The sequence below is a fragment of the Somniosus microcephalus genome, chromosome 12 (assembly GCF_052327205.1).
Source record: "Somniosus microcephalus isolate GS21.2 chromosome 12, FLI_Smic_1.0, whole genome shotgun sequence".
NCBI lineage: Eukaryota > Metazoa > Chordata > Chondrichthyes > Squaliformes > Somniosidae > Somniosus > Somniosus microcephalus.
Genome location: NC_140998.1, coordinates 194,349,107 through 194,371,289, shown reverse-complemented (window position 1 = coordinate 194,371,289; position 22,183 = coordinate 194,349,107). Strand labels below are relative to the sequence as shown.

The window sequence follows — 22,183 nt, the reverse complement described above, 5'->3', positions numbered from 1 at the left end:
CTTCGTGATAGAGCATCTGGGGGTTCATTCAGGTTACCAGGCCGGTACAAGATATCATAATCATAGGTGGAGAGCTCGATTCTCCACCTCAAGATCTTGTCGTTCTTGATTTTGCCCCTCAGCTTGTTATTAAACATAAAAGCGACCGAACGCTGGTCGGTGAGGAGGGTAAATCGTTTGCCTGCCAGGTAATGCCTCCAGCGTCGTACTGCCTCCACGATCACCTGGGCCTCCTTCTCGACCGAAGAGTGTCGGATCTCAGGGCCCTGGAGGGTCCTTGAGAAGAAGGCCACAGGTCTCCCCGCCTGGTTAAGGGTTGCAGCTAGGGCGAAGTCGGATGCATCGCTCTCCACTTGGAAAGGGATAGACTCATCCACCGCGTGCATTGTGGCCTTAGCAATGTCTCCCTCTATGAGGGAGAAGGCTGCGCACGCTTCTGCCGTCAGGGGGAAGGAGGTGGACTTCATGAGGGGTCTGGCTTTGTCCGCATAATTCGCCACCCATTGGGCATAGTAGGCGAAGAGCCCCAGGGTTCTCTTCAACGCCTTTGGACAGTGGGGGAGGGGAAGCTCCATGAGGGGGCGCATTCTTTCGGGGTCGGGGCCGATGACTCCGTTCTCTACTACGCAGCCGAGGATGGCAAGACACGGGGTGTTAAACACACATTTCTCCTTATTGTAAGTGAGGTTCAGCCGTTGGGCCGTACGGAGGAATTTCTCCAGATTAACATCGTGGTCCTGCTGGTCGCGGCCGCAGATGGTGACGTTACCTAGATAAGGGAACATGGCCTGCAGCCCGTTCTGGTCAACCATCCGGTCCACCTCCCTTTGGAAGACCGAAACCCCGTTGGTGACGCCGAAGGGAACCCTAAGGAAGTGGTAGAGGCGGCCATTCGCCTCGAAGGCGGTATACTGGCGGTCCTCAGGGCGGATAGGGAGTTGGTGATAGGCCGACTTAAGGTCGATGGTAGAGAATACCCGGTACTGTGCAATCTGATTGACCATATCAGATATGCGGGGAAGGGGGTATGCGTCCAGCTGGGTGTACTGGTTTATGGTTTGGCTGTAGTCGATGACCAGGCGGTTTTTATTGCCGGTCTTAACGACTACGACCTGGGCACGCCAGGGGCTGTTGCTCCTCTCGATGATGCCCTCCTTCAGGAGACGCTGCACTTCAGAGCTAATAAAAGCTCTGTCCCCGGCGCTGTACCGCCTGCTCTTGGTGGCGACGGGTTTACAGTCGCGGGTGAGGTTAGCGAACAGGGAGGGGGGCGGGACCTTGAGGGTGGATAGGCCGCAGGTGGTACGCGGTGGGCGGTTTAAAGGCTGCTGGTTGTCGACTGTGAGTGGGGGGAGGGGTCCACCGTATGCCAAAGTGACACTTTGAAGGTGGGATTGGAAGTCCAGCCCTAGTAGGACGGCAGCGCAGAGCTGGGGCAGGACGAGGAGTTTAAAATTTTTATACTCCGTGCCCCTAACCGACAGGGTCACAACACAGTAGCCGCTGATGTCTGTAGAATGGGACCTCGACGCCATCGAGATCCGGTTGCGCATTGGCCGGACAGTGAGGGAGTAGTGGCTCACCGTGTCTGGATGGATGAAACTCTCCGTGCTTCCGCTGTCGAACAGGCAGGTCGTGGCGTGGCCGTTTACTTTGATGTCCATCATGGACTTGGACAGGTGATGCGGGCGAGCTTGGTCCAGTGTGACAGAGGCTAGTGTATGGCTGAGCGAGCTGCTGTAGTCTGCGGGTGAGGCGGTGGTCGAGTCTGGAGACAAGGCGGCGGTCGAGTGTGGTGGACAAAATGGCGGCGCCCACGACGTTGAATAAAATGGCGGAGAAGATGGCCGCCCCCACAACTCACATGAGGCACTGCTGGTGTCGGTGGCCTTGATCAAAGATGGCCGCCCCCACGACTCACACGAGGGTATACTGGCATCTGTGGCCTTGATGAAAGATGGCCGCCCCCACAACTCGCATGAGGCACTGCTGGCGTCTGTGGCTCTCCCCCTGCAGGCCTTCGCGAAGTGGCCTTTCTTGTGGCAGTCGGAGCAAGTCGCGTTTCTTGCAGCGCAGCGCGTCCTCGGGTGTTTCGCCTGGCCACAGAAGAAGCAGCCGGCGGCCCGATCGCGGGGCTCCGATGTCGCAGCCGGTACCGGGGGTGGCGGTCCCGATCGGTTCTGGGACGCCGACGCTGAGGTAGGTCCCAGAGGCGGCGGTGCGAGGGGTATTGCGGCCGGGGTCGGGCCCGAGTCCCAGGGTCGCGCAGCACAGTACTTGGAGTACGCCTCGAGGTCCCAATGGGCCACTTCCAGAGAGCGAGCGAGGGCTACAGTTGTATTCAGGTCGAGGTCCTTTGATTCAAGCAGTCTTTGCCGTGAGTAGTCGGACCGAAGGCCTTTCACGAAGGCATCGCGGATATTCCCTTCAGTATTTTCTGCAGCCGTTACAGCTTTAAAGTCACAGTCCCTGCCGAGTGTTTGTAGCGCCCGTAAAAATTCATCTACAGACTCTCCTGGCTGTTGCGAGCGGGATCTTAGGAGATGTCTGGCATACATGGAATTTACCGGGCTCCGGTACTGCTCTTTCAGCAGGTTGAGGGCGTCCTCGTATGTAGCAAGGTCCCGGATGAATGCAAATACTTTAGGGCTCACCTGGGCGGTCAGAACTCTTAGTTTGGATCCCAGAGGCACGCCGGATTCTCCCAGGTAGGATTCGAAACAGCTCAGCCAGTGTTCGAAGTCAAGGGCTGAGTTCGCTGCCTGTGGGTTTAGATCCAGGTACGGCGGTCGGAGGGCTCGCAGCCAGGCCGGCTGCTGTGGCTGTTGTAGCTGGCCGTTTGGCTGGTCGTTTGGCTGCTCCGATCCACTCATTTCAAAATTTAGCCAATAAAATTGATATACCTATCAATTCATCCAATGAAAAGCGACGAGTTAAGATAGTAACTATAGGTTTTTATTGGCTAAATAACAGAGCCCACCCTCGTGGGTGATCGGGTCCAACAAGGAGGAATACCAGCCAGTCGACCACCTTTATACCTGGGCAAGCAGGCGGAGCCATGGGCGGAGTCAGCTGTGGTCAGCCCAGGTATAACAGCGTGACAAGAGGTGACCTGGTGTAGTGATACAACAGTGTAAACAGTGATAACCATAGTGTAACGATATAAACAGTGATAACCATAGTGTAACGATAGTGAACGATAAAAGTGGTTTACCACATGCGTCACGCTCGTTAACTTCTGCCGAGCGTAACTACGCCCAGATTGACAGTGAGGCCTTCAGCCTAGTGTAGGGGGTGAAGAAGTTCAATCACTACCTGCACGGTCAAAAATTTACTCTACTAACCGATCATCAACCTCTTGTCTCCATTTTCAACCCTCAGAAGGGCGTACCGATAATGACAGCACAACGGCTGCAGAGATGGTCCCTTTTCCTAGGGGCACAACAATATGACATCGAGTACAAAGGAACTAAACAGCATGGAAATGCTGATGGATTGTCACGTCTACCGTTGCCGACGGTGGAAGAAGAAGACCTTGCAGTGGATCCAATGGAGTTATTCCACTCGACCATAGTCGAATGTCTCCCTGTGACGAATGCAAACATAGAAAAGGAAACACGGAATGACCCGACACTATCACGGGTCTATGATTTAACGGTGAAGGGATGGCTAGCACATGGCGAACCACTGCTGCCAGCATTCTCGCCGAGAAGAGAACAGCTGTCAGTGTGCAGAGGAACCTTGATGTGTGGATCCAGAGTAGTAATTCCACCTAAGTTGACGGATAGAGTGCTCAATGAGCTTCATGAGGGTCATCTGGGTGGGGTAAAAATGAAGAACTTAGCCAGAGCATTTGTGTGGTGGCCGGGAATCGATAGAGAAATTGAAGAGATGACCAAGAGCTGTGCAGGATGCCAGAAGGTCCAAAACGCCCCACCACAAGCTCCTCTGCATCCATGGGAGTGGCCCTCATCTCCATGGCAAAGGGTGCACATTGATTTTGCTGGTCCCTTCATGGACTCGATGTTTTTAATTGCGGTGGATGCACATTCAAAGTGGCCAGAGGTAATTAAAATGTCCTCAACCACCACGGAAAAAACTATCAGTTTTACGAACCATATTCGCCAGGAATGGGCTGCCTGAACAGATTTGCTCTGACAATGGACCACAGTTTGTGTCTGAAGAGTTCCGGAGGTTCTTAAAGAACAATGGTGTTAAGCATTACACATCTGCCCCATATCATCCAGCCACTAATGGATTGGCCGAGAGGTTTGTCCAAACATTCAAGAAGGCTATCAAGGCAATGTGTAATGAAGATATACCCCTACAACACAAGGTGGACAACTTCTTATTTGCCTACCGGAATGCGACACATGCGGTTACCAACCAAACTCCAGCCATGATGTTCTTCAATCGAAGACTACGATGCCGCTTGGATTTGGTTAAGCCAAACGTCCGAAGAGATGTGGAGAACAGGCAGTTTCAGAATATGAATGAAAGGCCGACCAGGAGTTTTAAGATAGGTCAACCAGTTTTGGCCCGAGACTACCGCACTGAGAAATGGCAGCCAGGAACGATTTGTACACGACAAGGACCTCTCATGTATACCGTGGACGTTGGGGAGAGCATTGTAAGACGCCATGCTGACCAGATTCTAGAGTCACTGGAAAACGTCAACTCCACACCACGATCTGATACACCTGGTAATGAAATCGACGTTCCAATTGCAGCTACCGCAGAACCGGTAATATTGGAAGCAGATGAACCAAACAACGACATTGATCCCGACTCAACATTGCCAGAAGAACCTGATACCCCAAAGAGGCGTTATCCAGACAGAATCAGGAAGCCTCCTCAAAGACTGAACTTATAATTGCTTAAACTTAACCAATGTATCTAGCAACAGTAATTGTGATTGTAATTAGTTATCATTTAGTTGTTAAATGAATGTTATGTACTGTTTATCTAAAAGGGGAGGAATTGTGTATGTACCTTTAAGAGAATAACTGGTCTCGGACTGCAGTACCGGCAGTGACCACCCCTGTATAAAAGGCGCTAGTGAGCCTCTGTGTTTTTAGTTTCACTATTGACTTCCACCAGTAAAGGCTTAGTTTGTTCACTCCTGCTGTCCGTGTCTCAATTATTCACGGACGTAACAGCCAAGGGGCAACATGTAGATGAGAAATAGGAGGGGGCCAAGGATAGATCCTTGGGGCACACCAGAGGTAACAATGTGGGAGCGGGAAGAGAGGCTAACTGATATTCTGATCATTTCCGCACAGTATGATCCCAGCCCCAGACATATCCCTCACTGCGGAGAGAGAGAGAGGCAGAGATTGTGAGGGAGCAGATACGTAGAGAGGAAAAGAAACACTGGGGTAGAATTTGACTTATTGTAGGTGCTATGGTACAAACCAGGAGATTGTGAATCAGCCACTCATTTTACACCGATGGAAATAAAACTCGGGAGAGATGTAGGGCAGGATCCCGGTTCATTCCTGGAGACGGGACTGATTGTATACCCTGTGTTCATGCCCAGTGATACTGCACACCAGGAGCAGAGCCTGGTCAATGTGACCCTGTGACACCTCGAGTGGGAGGGGCTCCCGCCACTTTGTGATATCGCTCCTTGCTGCTGTGTGATTGGCCCCTGGCTCCCGTGTGATGTCACCTGGAGACAGGGCCCCGCCCCTGGTTACGGCCCATCACTGGGATGTCAGTGTCAGTATCTAACCCGTGCTGTACCTGCCCTGGGAGTGTTTGATGGGACAGTGCAGAGGGAGATTTACTCTGTATCTACCCCGTGCTGTACCTGCCCTGGGACTGTTTGATGGGACAGTGTAGAGGGAGCTTTATTCTGTATCTACCCCGTGCTGTACCTGCACTGGGAGTGTTTGATGGGACAGTATAGAGGGAGCTTTACTCTGTATCTAACCCGTGCTGTACCTGCCCTGGGAGTGCTTGATGGGACAGTGTAGAGGGAGCTTTACTCTGTATCTAACCCGTGCTGTACCTGCCCTGGGAGTGTTTGATGGGACAGTGTAGAGGGAGCTTTACTCTGTATCTAACCCGTGCTGTACCTGCCCTGGGAGTGTTTGATGGGACAGTGTAGAGGAAGCTTTACTCTGTATCTAACCCATGCTGTACCTGCCCTGGGAGTGTTTAATGGGGTAGAGGGAGCTTTACTCTATATCTAACCCGTGCTGTACCTGCCCTGGGATTGTTTGAAGAGACAGTGTTGAGGGAGTTTTACTCTGAATCTAACCCGTGCTGTACCTGCCCTGGGAGTATTTGATGGGACAGTGTAGAGGGAGCAATACTCTGTATCTACCCCGTGCTGTACCTGCCCTGGGAGTGTTTGATGGGACAGTGTCGAGGGATTTTTACTTTGTATCTAACCCGTGCTGAACCTGCCCTGGGAGTATTTGATGGGACAGTGCAGAGGGAGCTTTACTCTATATCTAACCCGTGCTGTACCTGCCCTGGAAGTATTTGATGGGACAGTGTAGAGGGAGCTTTACTCTGTATCTAACCGTGCTGTACCTGCCCTGGGACAGTTTGAAGGGACAGTGTAGAGGGAGCTTTACTCTGTATCTAACCCCGTGCTGTACCTGCCCTGGGAGTGTTTGATGGGACAGTGTAGAGGGAGCTTTACTCTGTATCTAACCCGTGCTGTACCTGCCCTGGGATTGTTTGAAGAGACAGTGTTGAGGGAGTTTTACTCTGAATCTAACCCGTGCTGTACCTGCCCTGGGAGTATTTGATGGGACAGTGTAGAGGGAGCAATACTCTGTATCTACCCCGTGCTGTACCTGCCCTGGGAGTGTTTGATGGGACAGTGTCGAGGGATTTTTACTTTGTATCTAACCCGTGCTGAACCTGCCCTGGGAGTATTTGATGGGACAGTGCAGAGGGAGCTTTACTCTATATCTAACCCGTGCTGTACCTGCCCTGGAAGTATTTGATGGGACAGTGTAGAGGGAGCTTTACTCTGTATCTAACCGTGCTGTACCTGCCCTGGGACAGTTTGAAGGGACAGTGTAGAGGGAGCTTTACTCTGTATCTAACCCCGTGCTGTACCTGCCCTGGGAGTGTTTGATGGGACAGTGTAGAGGGAGCTTTCCTCTGTATCTAACCCGTGCTGTACCTGCCCTGGGAGTGTTTGATGGGACAGTGTCGAGGGAACTTTACTCTGTATGTAACCCGTGCTGTACCTGCCCTGGGAGTGTTTGGTGGGACAGTGTAGAGGGAGCTTTACTCTGTACCTAACCCGTGCTGTACCTGCCCTGGGAGTGTTTGATGGGACATTATAGAGGGAGCTTTACTCTGTATCTAACCCGTGCTGTACCTGCCCTGGGAGTGTTTGATGGGACAGTGTAGAGGGAGCTTTACTCTGTATCTACCCCGTGCTGTACCTGCACTGGGAATGTTTGATGGGACAGTGTAGAGGGAGCTTTACTCTGTATCTAACCCCGTGCTGTACCTGCCCTGGTAGTGTTTGATGGGACAGTGTAGAGGGAGCTTTACTCTGTATCTAACCCGTGCTGTACCTGACCTGGGAGTGTTTGATGGGACAGTGTAGAGGAAGCTTTACTCTGTATCTAACCCCTGCTGTACCTGCCCTGGGATTGTTTGAAGAGACAGTGTTGAGGGAGTTTTACTCTGTATCTAACCCGTGCTGTACCTGCCCTGGGAGTGTTTAATGGGGTAGAGGGAGCTTTACTCTATATCTAACCCGTGCTGTACCTGCCCTGGGAGTGTTTGATGGGACAGTGTAGAGGGAGCTTTACTCTGTATCTAACCCGTGCTGTACCTGCCCTGGGATTGTTTGAAGAGAGTGTTGAGGGAGCTTTACTCTGTATCTAACCCGTGCTGTACCTGCCCTGGGAGTATTTGATGGGACAGTGTAGAGGGAGCAATACTCTGTATCTACCCCATGCTGTACCTGCCCTGGGAGTGTTTGATGGGACAGTGTCGAGGGAGTTTTACTTTGTATCTAACCCGTGCTGAACCTGCCCTGGGAGTATTTGATGGGACAGTGTAGAGGGAGCTTTACTCTATATCTAACCCGTGCTGTACCTGCCCTGGGAGTATTTGATGGGACAGTGTAGAGGGAGCTTTACTCTATATCTAACCCGTGCTGTACCTGCCCTGGGAGTATTTGATGGGACAGTGTAGAGGGAGCTTTACTCTGTATGTAACCGTGCTGTACCTGCCCTGGGACAGTTTGAAGGGACAGTGTAGAGGGAGCTTTACTCTGTATCTAACCCCGTGCTGTACCTGCCCTGGGAGTGTTTGATGGGACAGTGTTGAGGGAGCTTTCCTCTGTATCTAACCCGTGCTGTACCTGCCCTGGGAGTGTTTGATGGGACAGTGTAGAGGGAACTTTACTCTGTATGTAACCCGTGCTGTACCTGCCCTGGGAGCGTTTGATGGGACAGTGTAGAGGGAGCTTTACTCTATATCTAACCCGTGCTGTACCTGCCCTGGGAGTGTTTGAAGGGACAGTGTAGAGGGAGCTTTACTCTATATCTAACCCGTGCTGTACCTGCCCTGGGAGTGTTTGATGGGACAGTGTAGAGGGAGCTTTACTCTGTATCTACCCCATGCTGTACCTGCCCTGGGAGTGTTTGGTGGGACAGTGTAGAGGGAGTTTTACTCTGTATCTAACCCATGCTGTACCTGCCCTGGGAGTGTTTGATGAGAGCTTTACTCTGTAACAGAGGATTACACGGGATATACAGCACAGAACCAGGCCATTCACCCAACCAGCCCATGCCGTATTTATGCTCCGCTCGAGCCTCCTCCCGTCTCACCTCATTGACACTGTTAATTCTTTCTGTGTCTTTAGATTTGAACTTCTCTTTTACCAGGTTTATCCGAGTCTTGTAGTTACAATTTAACTGAAAGTACTGCTGTGGATTTGCCTTTCCTATTCCAGTTAGCACCTTAGGTCTGATCAGAGACTGAGCAAACCTCCCAAAACATGAGAAGTGATCTGATCGAGGTGTTTAAAAAGAAAATCCACCACCATCTTCTCAAGGCAACTGGGGATGGGCATTAAAGATGGTCTTGTTAGCATTGACCACATCCTGAGTAAACTTAAAAAGGGAATTGACAAGGTAGCTGATTTCCAAGAGTGATTTTTCTAATAGTGAATTCTGTAATCAAGCGACATCAAATTAAAATTAGAACTAAGCTGTTGAAAATTCAATCCAGGAAAATAATCTTAAAGCAAAATATTGTGTGAATGTGAAATGCACCACCACAGGAGGCCATTGATGCAGATTTAATTCAGGTATTTAAAAGTGGATAGATTCTTGGGTTGGATGGATATTAATTGAATGGAGAAAGTGGGGAAAATGAGGTTAAAAGAGTAGATCTAACATAGTTAACAACATGGTGAAGCTTGCTGAATGGTCTTTTGCTGTGTACCTTGAAGTTACCAGACTGATCTCGACTATGACGTTCGGGTGAGTGTGGATAATGTCACACTGAGGGGGAGGAATCGGAGGCTTTCACTATAGGTGTCCTTGAACAACTGGCACAAAAACAGCAGTACCGAAAAACCAGCTGTAAGGTTTTTGTGTACAATTGGCTCTGGAATGTTACATGTGAGCATAAAGAAGGTGAGGAAGAATAATTTAGAAAAGGGGATGGTGTGTGGGAGCATTTTTAGCCATTTTGCTTTGCCTTCCCAGACATCCTCTGGAGCATGGTAGCACCAACACTGATTGTAGAAGGTCTTGAGACAACTTTCCTTCAAGACATTTCAACATCATGCTGCCACGATATTGATGGCTCCCAATAAAGGCTGGCTGTGCCGACCCATTCAAGTGGTGTGGAGGATATTCTTTTAAATATTGGCAGATCTGACAGGGTAGCTAATCTTACAATTGTAGTTTGTGAAGATTACAGATAAAATGCCTAGATGTATCAGAAATTACATTCATTTTATGTCTCCAGATTCTAGAGAAGCTGAAAGACATTGCCGTTTATCTTTCCAAAGATGATTGGGCAGAGCTAAGTGAATGGGTCGACATCCGTTATAAGAAAGTGCAGCAGAACTATGAAACCATGCTTGCAGTAGGTTTGTACAAGATCAATTATTTTCTTACTTTCAACATTTATCCCTTCCTCTCCTGAACACTCTGATTCATACTGCCATACAATTCTTCCAATATTACACCCAAGTGGATGTTCTCCTCATATGTGGTTAGATATTTTGGTTGGGATTTTCCATTTCACCGCTGCTGGCACACATCAGGAACGCATATCAGGAAATGCAGCACCCCCAACCTGTGATTCACTGAATATTAATTTACTTGCCTTGAAAAAATCCTGTCTGACTGTATGTAGGCTTGTGATATGGGGGACAGCGCAGCTGATCCTGATCTCACCTGACTATCAGAACACCGCCTGTTGTACCTGTGCAGCTTTCCCCCCACTTTTTGTACAAAACTACTAAGTGATTGTCATTAAAACTAAATGAAGGATAAAAACAGTAAATATTGGAATAAGGGAGGAAAGCTCTACATCTCAGATGCCATCAAGGACCTTCCTTTCCCTCGGTACTGAGAGTGACCGTCAGCTGTCACAAATGTAAATCTTCCTTTGGACTCTCCAATGGGTCCAATAGGGATCAGTGGCATACAAATCTGGGAGAACAGGACTCTTAGAGGGCATGGACCTGAGTGCTGTGCTCCCAGCTCCCCAACATAACATAAAAGCTCCTTTTCGTCTGATCAGTCTGGGCTGGATTTAAATCCAGATGCCATTGATGAAAGGAAAGCCTCTGTGCTGCTCTTACCTGATATTATTCTAAAATGGTTCGATTCTGAGCAAACCTCCCAAAACATGAGAAGTGATCTGATCGAGGTGTTTAAAAAGAAAATCCAGCACCATCTTCTCAAGGCAACTAGGGATGGGTGTTAAAGATGGTCTTGTTAGCATTGACCCCATCCTGAGTAAACTTAAAAAGGGAATTGACAAGGTAGCTGATTTCCAAGAGTGATTTTTCTAATAGTGAATTCTGTAATCAAGCGACATCAAATTAAAATTAGAACTAAGCTGTTGAAAATTCAATCCAGGAAAATAATCTTAAAGCAAAATATTGTGGGAATGTGAAATGCACCACCACAGGAGGCCATTGATGCAGATTTAATTCAGGTATTTAAAAGTGGATAGATTCTTGGGTTGTATGGATATTAATTGAATGGAGAAAGTGGGGAAAATGAGGTTAAAAGAGTAGATCTACCATAGTTAACAACATGGTGAAACTTGCTGAATGGTCTTTTGCTGTGTACCTTGAAGTTACCAGACTGATCTCGACTATGACGTTCGGGTGACTGTGGATAATGTCACACTGAGGGGGAGGAATTGGAGGCTTTCACTATAGGTGTCCTTGAACAACTGGCTCAAAAACAGCAGTACCAAAAAACCTGCTGTAAGGTTTTTGTGTACAATTGGCTCTGGAATGTTACATGTGAGCATAAAGAAGGTGAGGAAGAATAATTTAGAAAAGGGATGGTGTGTGGGAGCATTTTTAGCCATTTTGTTTTGCCTTTCCAGACATCCTCTGGAGCACGGTAGCACCAACACTGATTGTAGAAGGTCTTGAGACAACTTTCCTTCAAGACATTTCAACATCATGCTGCCACGATATTGATGGCTTCCAATAAAGGCTGGCTGTGCCGGCCCATTCAAGTGGTGTGGAGGATATTCTTTTAAATATTGGCAGATCTGACAGGGTAGCTAATCTTACAATTGTAGTTTGTGAAGATTACAGATAAAATGCCTAGATGTATCAGAAATTACATTCATTTTATGTCTCCAGATTCTAGAGAAGCTGAAAGACATTGCCGTTTATCTTTCCAAAGATGATTGGGCAGAGCTAAGTGAATGGGTCGACATCCGTTATAAGAAAGTGCAGCAGAACTATGAAACCATGCTTGCAATAGGTTTGTGCAAGATCAATTATTTTCTTGCTTTCAACATTTCTCCCTTCCTCTCCTGAACACTCTGATTCGTACTGCCATACAATTCTTCCAATATTACACCCAAGTGGATGTTCTCCTCGTATGTGGTTAGACATTTTGGTTGGGATTTTCCATTTCACCGCTGCTGGCACACATTAGGAACACATATCAGGAAATGCAGCACCCCCAACCTGTGATTCGCTGAATATTAATTTACTTGCCTTGAAAAAATCCTGTCTGACTGTATGTAGGCTTGTGATATGGGGACAGCGCAGCTGATCCTGATCTCACCTCACTATCAGAACACCTCCTGTTGTACCTGTGCGGCTTTTCCCCACTTTTTGTACAAAACTACTAAATGATTGTCATTAAAACTAAATGAAGGATAAAAACAGTAAATATTGGAATAAGGGAGGAAAGCTCTACATCTCAGATGCCATCAAGGACCTTCCTTTCCCTCGGTACTGAGAGTGACCGTCAGCTGTCACAAATGTACATCTCCTTCCTTTGGACTCTCCAATGGGTCCAATAGGGATCAGTGGCATAAAAATCTGGGAGAACAGGACTCTTAGAGGGCATGGGCCTGAGTGCTGTGCTCCCAGCTCCCCAACATAACATAAAAGCTCCTTTTCGTCTGATCAGTCTGGGCTGGATTTAAATCCAGATGCCATTGATGAAAGGAAAGCCTCTGTGCTGCTCTTACCTGATATTATTCTAAAATGGTTCGATTCAACAGATGCCTTACGTTAGTAAGTTAAGTCAAATTAAATACAGGCAATTATCAACTGTAGATGATTGGAATATTTTAATTTTCACAGGATTGAATGTACCAGATCCAGTGTTCATATCAAGACCTAGCAGTGGGCACCAACCCCGTGTGTATGTTTCTAGTGACTCGGATGAGGAGTGGACGCCTAAACTTCTTGTGAAAAACCCACCAAGTAAATTGAATGTGTTTTCTTTGTTAAAGTATTAAATGTGCTTTTTTAACACCCTGATTATAACCAGTTTGTCCAGCAGCTAGAACATATTTTTGTCAGGAGGCAGTTACTTTGAAGCTCTGGAGAGCTGGAGATTTAAGTAAATTGTCTGATCACATTTTCCCTTATACTTGTGTAAGTTTTCTTTTCCAATTTTATCTGCATAATGTATTGATTTTTTTGGAGCCTAAATAAACGAGATATTTTTAGAATCATTATGTTGTTGACATAAACAAACTGAAATCTGAGATTATCTCAATCAGCAGTGATGTCTTACTTTCTTTCCAAGAGGTGAGATTCTTTAAGCCTCTCTTTAAGAATGAAGATACCAAGAGGACTAAGAACGAGAATACCAGAAAGGTAATTCAAAGTGAACAGAAATTCTTATCAAACTAATAAATCGAGATGGAAACAAACTGCTAGATATTCACAGCAGGCCTGTCAGCATCTGAAGGATATATCGATACAGGTTCCCACCCAAACATTAACCAGTCTTTCTCCTTCAGACACGAATTGAGCTGCTACACACTCCCAGCATTTTCTGTCTTTATCTCACATTTCTAGAAAACAATTTTTCTTTTTAATTTTGCTACATGACTTCCCAATTTGTGCCCCATGGTCCCTGGCAACTTGGTTCTATTTGTATTTATATTTCTGACAAAAGAAGATAAGAATTAGGAGCAGGAGTCGGCCATATGGCCCTTCGAGCCTGCTCCGCCATTCAATAAGATCATGGCTGATCTTTGGCTCATCTCCACTCTCCCGCCCGGGCCCCATATCCCTTGGTTCCCCTAGAGTCCAAAAGTCTATCTATCTCAGCCTTGAATATACTCAACGACTGAGCATCCACAGCCCTTTGGGGCAGAGAATTCCAAAGATTCACAAACCTCTTAGTGAAGAAATTCCTCCTCATCTCAGTCTTAAATGGCTGACCTCTTATCCTGAGACTATGCCCCCTAGTTCTAGACTCTCCAGCCACAGGAAACAATCTCTCAGCACTTACCCTGTCAATCCCCCTCAGAATCTTATATGTTTCAATGAGATCACCTCTTATTCTTCTAAACTCCAGGGAGTATCGGCCCAATCTCCTCAATCTCTCCTCATAGGACAACCCTCTCATCCCAGGGATCAATCTAGTGAACCTTCGTTGCACCGCCTCTAAGGCAAGAATGTCCTTCCTCAGATAAGGAGACCCAAACTGTGCACAGTTCTCCAGGTTGCTTACTTGTCCTTGAAATTCATGGCCAGGAGATTTGGAAAGGCCTTTTAGCGCTGTTGGTGGATAAATCCTCCACCAGCATCCCAAAAGCTGTGAATATCAGCAGCTTCAAATATCTGCAAATTAATCAAAACATGGACATAAATTTTATATGTTGCTCATGAGGCTCCATAATATGGATCTAGCTGGTTCATGAAGACAAAACCCCTTGGTCACTGCTGCTGTACTAACATTTCAAGGTTCCTCTTCCTGTCGTCGTAATCAAGAATTGCAATACTAACATCTGAAGGTTCCTAGATTTTCCAGTGGTTATAGTCAAGAGTTGCATTTCTCATGTTGGGAACTAGATTTGAGGGGCAACATATCCGGTGACACAGGGCTGCAGAAAGATCCAACTTCATTTTGGTGACCGTTATGTCCCACTATTCACTGGAACTCACTGAGACACTTCCAAAGATGCACACAAATCTGTCCAAGAACGGAAAGTGTTGAAAATAAATGTTTCAATGTTTGACAGCACATTAACAGGAACTTTACATGAACATTGGATAAAACACCCAAGTGGCTACCCTTGTGTGTTGTTAGTTGGTATGATTGCACTAGGATGAGGGTGAGTGTGAGGGGTGGCTAGTGAGATGGGGATGTGATAATGTAGATAGAGAGGGATGGGTGGAGGTGCAAGGTAAGTTGGTTTGAGTAAGGATGTGCAGGAGTAGGGTAGGGAAGGCAGAGTGATGGGGATGTGTTGAGAGGTACAGCACGATGAGGTTGAGAGTGGCTTTGTACTAACGTTTCATGATCTAATGAGATCATTGAAATGTTTGCGCCACAGCACCCAGGTCCTCCTGACCACATCCCTGCTTGTGCCCTCCTGTGCAATGTGCGACCAGGCTGTTTTGTTCTCCTGGGGAGGTGTCTTCCGCCCATCCGAAGGGAAGAGGACCTCCCTGCATGCTCTGACTCCGTAAGTATATGGAGGGAGACATGGGAGAGCCTGGGTGCAGCCCTGCCCCTCTGTGCAGTGATTGTCAGTGTTTGCAGCACTTCAATGCTGCAGAACACTGACAGCACAAATGTCAAAAGAAAGTTGGCCATGGTCCCTTTAAAGAAACTGGCTGATGACACTTCATGAATGATGTCACTAGACCCGCTTCCTCTAATTGGTCCGGGAAAAACGCTGGGCGGGCTTAACAAGCCCCATCAATGTAAATTAATTTTCCAGAGCGGGATGGAGCTAGCCACTGACATCGCCCGCCCCGGTCCCACCGAGGTAAGCAATATCCCGGCCGCCATGTCATCCTCACAACTTACTTTCTCACCTAGCTTTGTATCATCAGCAAACCTGGATACATTACACTCGGTCCCTTAATCTAAGTCATTAATATAGATTGGAAATAGCAGAGGCCCCAGCACTGATCCTGGTGGCACCCCATTAGTAACAGCCTGCCACCCTGAAAATGACCCATTTATTCCTACTCACTGTTTTCTGTCCTTTAAACTAATCCTCTATCCAACCTTACCCTTACCCCCAACCCCATGAGCCCTTATCTTCTAGGACAACCTTTCATGTGGTACCTTATCGAAAGCGTTTTGAAAATCCTAATATACTACATCCACTGGTTCCCCTTTATCTACCCTGTTAGTTACATCCTCAACAAACTCGGATCGATTTGTGAAACACTATTTCCCTTTCAGAAAACCATGCTGACTCTGCCCAATCATATTATGATTTTCTAATTGCCCTGTACCACTTCCTTAATAATGGATTCCATAACTCCATGTTCCACAGAATGAAGGTATTTGTTACCAGTTGCTTGTGTACATCAGGCGGAATATAATGTTCGTTTTTAGGCATTGTCAAACATTACCTCTCTTTTAGCGATCACGCGTAGTTTGGGAAGACCAAAGGTGAAGTAGTAAAACTATGTGTCAAATCTGCTCCTGTCCCATTTTCCTGAAGGCATGATTCATGAGTAGATATGTTTCCTAGTCTGGGCTGGCTTATTTTGCAGCCCCTTTGGCAATTGCTAAATGGCTGTTCTTCATGTGTTCGGCTCTTCATTGTCGGAGAAAGTCGAATCTGGTTTCGGATACACGCACATACACTTTCCAGAAGTGATGATTAGTTAGCAATCAGTGGAAATCCTGGTTAATTTTATTCCCTTCCTTGCAAAAGGGTGCTGAGGTTAATTGTATTAATTTTACCGCATTTGCTGAGATCACCAAATTGAACACAGGAGTACAGAATCAAACATGGTAACGTTCTGACCTGTGTGGCTCAGGACTACACTGGGGAGCGACAGCATTTATCCAATGGGTAGTTGGGTAGGTTTGTTTATTAAATATGCTACAACAACTAATGAACAGGAAAAATAGACAAACACTTTGACTTGTGTATAATCTCTTTAGTATTACAGGCAGTCTTGAGGCAGCTATTCTTTAAGTCAGGAGCGGTGAGGTACAGTTTTACCGTCACATTCTGCATTTCAGAACCAAAAAGCCCCATCACAGATGGTGTCCCATTCAGAAGAGGATAAAGATGAAGTTTCCAGGGGCTTCACCGAAGACACTGCCTCAGCGATGGAAGAGACAGTTTCAGTTGAAAACATCAACAGAGAAACGAGTACCTTGGTTTGTGAAAGTGAAGCTCGTAGTGAATCCAATAAAGGTATTTGTCCTGGAATAAAGGATTTCAGTAAAGTATTTCTATTTTGAATAATTGAGGGTGTTTTAATGAGGAAGCGATGCTCTATGTTGATAATGTGACCACTACCGCAGTCATTGAAATCAGATTAACACAGTGTCTTGCATTATTATGTAAATGTCTTCAGCATCTCCTGTTCAACCAGAAACAAACCTTACATGCAAGAATATTACAATTAATTGGTTCAATTTTTGTTCATAATCTTTTTGATTTATTCCACGGTTGTCTGTACTGGAAAGATCTTGGGGTCAGCAAATGAGGAAACCACCAAAGAGACTGAAAGCAGAAGATACAGTTTGAGAAACAGAGAGAGAAAAGTTTATACTGAAGAAAGGGAACTTTGTGACGATGATTATGTGTATGTGCAAAGTAACCTATCCATTTCCTCAGGGCAGGAATAATTTATTGGGCGTTTTGGTGTGATGACACATGGCCTTGGTAGGCCAGGGGATTGGTGGAGCAATGCAGCATGTCAGAGTGGTGGGACAGGAGTGCAGGCCTGTGTTTGCCCACAAACAGGCACCGATTGTTCTTTATCATTGAGGAAAAACGATCACAAATATGATCCCCAAACTATTGATAATAATTCTGGAATCTTGTAATAAAATAGAATAGGACTTTCAGTAATTATAAACTAATGGCCCCTGATTACAGGGAATAGCAGCCCCTTGTCTAAGATATTGAAGCATCCTATACCAGCCTGCAGCAGGACCTGGACAACATCCAGGCTTGGGCTGACAAGCGGCAGCTAACATTCAAACTTATGAATGTCAAGCAGTGACCATCTCCAAAGAATTGACGGTGCAGCCAGAATTAAGTTGGGAATCAGCATGGTTTGGGAAGGGGTGTGTGGAGAAGATGATGACATAACTGAAAGGGCAAAGTTGAGAAGTGACACTGTCCCCAAGAGTGATTTACCTGATGGTTTAGAGGGACTTTTCTAACTGGATTGGCCGATTGAACTTCATTCAAAGAATGTGGAAGCTTTCACCGATAGGAAGCAAAGTCCAAGGGGGAAAATTGAGTCGCGCCCCCGCGGCCGAAATTCGCCGGTAGCGCCCCAAGACCCCTGCGTTAACATTGATATAACCACGAATTGTACTTCCAAAAGAAACTTCTAGATGATTCATTACACTGACAATTTCTCTTTCTTCCTTCTCCAGCAGCTCACCAAGTGCACCGAGATGAGTCTCATCCTTGCCCTCATTGCAATGTTGCTTTTACCACTGCAGAGTTTCTTCAGAAGCACATCAGAAGACATCCTGAATCCTGTGGACAAATTTCAGCAGGACAATCTTCGCCTCCCAGCACAAAATATCTTTGACAACGCGAAAGTGGGCAGGGATCATTCACACAATCTGTCCAGAGGAGAGAATTTATAAAATCAGGTGATCTTCACCTACGCCAGCGGATCCACACTGGAGAGAGGCCGTATAAATGTACTGAATGTGGAGTTTCACACAGGCAGGGAACCTCCATACACACCAGTGGATCCACACAGGAGAGAGGCCGTATAAATGTACTGAATGTGGAAAGAGTTTCACACAGGCAGGGAACCTCCAGAGACACCAGTGGATCCACACAGGAGAGAGGCCGTATAAATGTACTGAATGTGGAGTTTCACACAGGCAGGGAACCTCCAGAGACACCAGCGGATCCACACAGGAGAGAGGCCGTATAAATGTACTGAATGTGGAGAGAGTTTCAGTGTCAGGGAACCTCCATACACACCAGTGGATCCACACAGGAGAGAGGCCGTATAAATGTACTGAATTTGGAGGGAGTTTCACAGTGTCAGGGGACCTCCATACACACCAGTGGATCCACACAGGAGGCCGTATAAATGTACTGAATGTGGAGAGAGTTTCACACAGTCAGGGAACCTCCATACACACCAGCGGATCCACACAGGAGCGAGGCCGTATAAATGTACTGAATGTGGAGAGTTTCACACAGGCAGGGGACCTCCATACACACCAGCGGATCCACACAGGAGAGAGGCCGTATAAATGTACTGAATCTGGAGAGAGTTTCACAGTGTCAGGGAACCTCCATACGCACCAGCAGAGCCACACAGGAGAGAGGCTGTGAAAGGGTTAAAAAAGGGCTAACATGAGGGGATTAAGGAACAGAGCATATCTCCAACCATATAAGGAATTGGTATGAACAATGTCCAGAAGGAAAGTCTGGTGTAGTCGTGGCCAAAGTGCACAAACCGTGAATCACTAACTGAGGAATGTATTGAGAGATAACGTATGGGGTCACAAGACCAATGCACACAGGTCACAAGAATTTGCACCCGAAGCCAACTGTATGATGAAAGAAATGTATACGTGTAATGCACCTAATTGCAAACAGTAGCCACGACTCAGAACAAAGCCTGTATATAAGGCAGGAGATTTTCAACGATCGGGAACATTCATCCCAGGATGGGTGTCTTCCCTGTCGACTTGTGAATAAAGTTGTTTTACTGAACGAACCTCCGGACTCCGAGTGATTGATTGGGAATAAGGCAGACGTCGACCCTTTATATCACAGGGTCCGTCTAGGGGAGAAGAAGCTCTCCCGGTTTACCCATACAACTTGGCGTAGTCGGCAGGATCTACCGGATGGGCTGAGTAGAGACATTGTCTCCTCGCATCGAAGCTCAGGGCCGGAGATCCAACGAATCAGAGGCGGAGTCGGGATACATGAGTAAAGCAACTTGGGTGCATGCTAGGACATTATAGAAATGATAATGTCTGAATAAGTTGAGGAGCTCGGGTTATATAGGATTGGATATAGGGAAAATCCAATCTAGGCGGAGTTAAAACCGCGTAAGCAGGGAAAGGTCCCTGAAGGTCCGGGGGAGTCCCGGAGGTAGGAAACGAGGGGGGAAACTAGCAAATCCACCCTAAAAGGATGACGAACAAAAAGGACGCCAAAAGATCTAAACTCCCGTATGAATTTGTATGTGATAGGTATCGACAGACAACAGTAGGGCATAAGGTAACTTGCCGTATGAATTTGTACGCAATAGTATCGGATAACGGAAATTCTGATAGGGGCAGGGTAAAAAGACCCCGGGGAAGTGAGAAAACCTCACGGAAATTCCCGAGTGGCTAGAAAATGCCTGGGAAAGAAATCGACGGACAAACAGGGCGGTGTAACGTAACTTGCCGTATGAATTTGTGCATGATAAGTATGAGAAAGTTAAGCAAAAGATGGTAAAAAAAAGGATATGATGACAAGGTAATAAAAAGAATGGGAAAGGAAGGTGGGATCCTGAATGGGTTCCTGACCGACAGAAAGAATGGTGGAGTAAGGAGAGCAAGAATAAGGAGGAGAAAACTGTAGTGGTTCTTTGTCAGGGCCACCTGAAAAATGTGTAAGATTGGGGCCACACGGGAGAGGGAAAAAGAGGAGTTAGTGGAACAGTTAAAAAAGGTAGGCACCAAGTGTGCCGCTGTAATGAAGACAAGGTCAGTGCATAGTGGAAGGAATGATAGGAGATTGATTGGGAGGATTTAGAAAGAGAAACCTAAAGTTTTACCGACACGGAAGTTATTAACGTCTGTGCTGAAACAAATAAAACACAAGATTGCTGAGTGAAAGGAACCTTAAAAAATACTGGGATCTCAGTTTGTGTGAAAGTGTGTGAAAGTTTTCCTGACTATGGATGTTTAAGAAGTTACAGTGTTCCGTTTGTCTGAAAGCCTGTCTTTAAAAAAATGTCTGTTGTGTGTTTTAACTCCACCCACTCTTCGGTACAGAGAGCTAAAAGCTGTTTAACCCGTTGAAGGCTTGTCTTGAAGGATGGACAAGCGTGTGTTGTTTTAAGTTTGTTAATTGTTTTACAAAAGAGAAGCTTCAGTCTTGAAGTTACAGTTGCCAATTTGCCTGGAAGAAAATGAATTTGAATGTTTACAAGGCATGGGTAATTGTTTCCTTGTTAATGTGACTATGGTTTCTTTCTTTTCCAAGTGATACTGGTTAGTTTAAAAAAAATTGATCTGGATTGGATTGGAGTTATGAGGTTAATTAACCTATTAAAACCAGGCTTTCATTGTGGCCACGGTGAAATTCTGGTTGGTGTAAATTTGTGTAAACCGTATTGAATAAGATATTTAATGGTCTGAAACCAGCCCTTAAAATATTTACAGTCTTGGATATAGCGAACAGGTTCTGGTCCATACCATTGGCAGAGGAATCACAAGGGAAATTCGCCTTTACCATCAGGGATAGACAATATACATGGACCAGGGTCCCACAGGGGTTCCATAATAGTCCAAATATATTCCACCGTGTACCGAGTCAAGCCTTAGACGAGTTAGACCTATCAAAGTACCAGAGCGCCCTACTCCAATATGTCGATGACATAATGATTGCATCAGAGGATGCCAAAGGACACATGGGAGCATTACTAGCCCCCCTCCAGACATTTAACAAAGCTGGCTTTAAATTGAACCCAAAGGGCACAGGTTGGACTGTCCAAAGTAAAGTATCTAGGACACAAAATTAGCCAGGGGTATAAGGCACTCCCGCAGGAACAAAAGGCAGCCATAAAAGACAAGCCAAGGCCAGTGACCGTCCGGGGAGTGAGGAAAGTGTTGGGACTATTTAATTACTGCAGGAATTTTATATCAGACTTTGCAGGGAAAGCAGAGCCGATTCAACGGTTAGTTAAAGGGGGGAGACCCACCACCGATAAGATAGAATGGGAGACGGAGCAGGAGGAAGCATATAGGGCCCTTAAACAGGAATTAATAACAGCCCCTGCCCTAGGATTATCAGATCCCACTCGACCCTTCCACCTATATTGTGATTTAGATCATGAGAGTGATTCAGCCGTGGTAATGCAAGATCACGGAGGGAAACAGAGACCCGTTGCGTATTACTCTGCAAAAAAAGACCCAGTAGTGAAGGCGATGCCACGATGTGTGGCTGCAATAGATTGCGCCACCCGGGCGGTGCGAGTAAGTGAACCAATAGCGATGATGGGAAAGGTAATTTTGCATATCAACATACATTAGTGGAACTACTCAACACTGGAAAATTGTGGACGATATCGGATAGCAGGAAAGCTAAATGGGAAACGATATTACTCCCCAGGGATGGAACTGTGATAATACAAAAACATCCCGGGGTTAATCCAGCCACGGGCATATTAACGGAAGGAGAAGAGCACAGTTGTCAGATGAAAATGGAGGAAGAAATAGGGAGTGGAGTAAAGGAAGACCCACTAGAAAATCCCCATATGGTCATCTATGTAGATGGATCCCGAAAATATATCAACGGAGAACCCAGAACAGGGTGGGCAGTA

At 46.5% G+C, this 22,183-nt stretch overlaps 1 pseudogene; it reads left to right on the top strand.

Annotated features, from left to right (window-relative positions):
* The window catches only part of LOC147109835 (uncharacterized), a 67,611-nt pseudogene that overhangs the window by 13,430 nt on the left and 31,998 nt on the right, over positions 1–22,183 (top strand).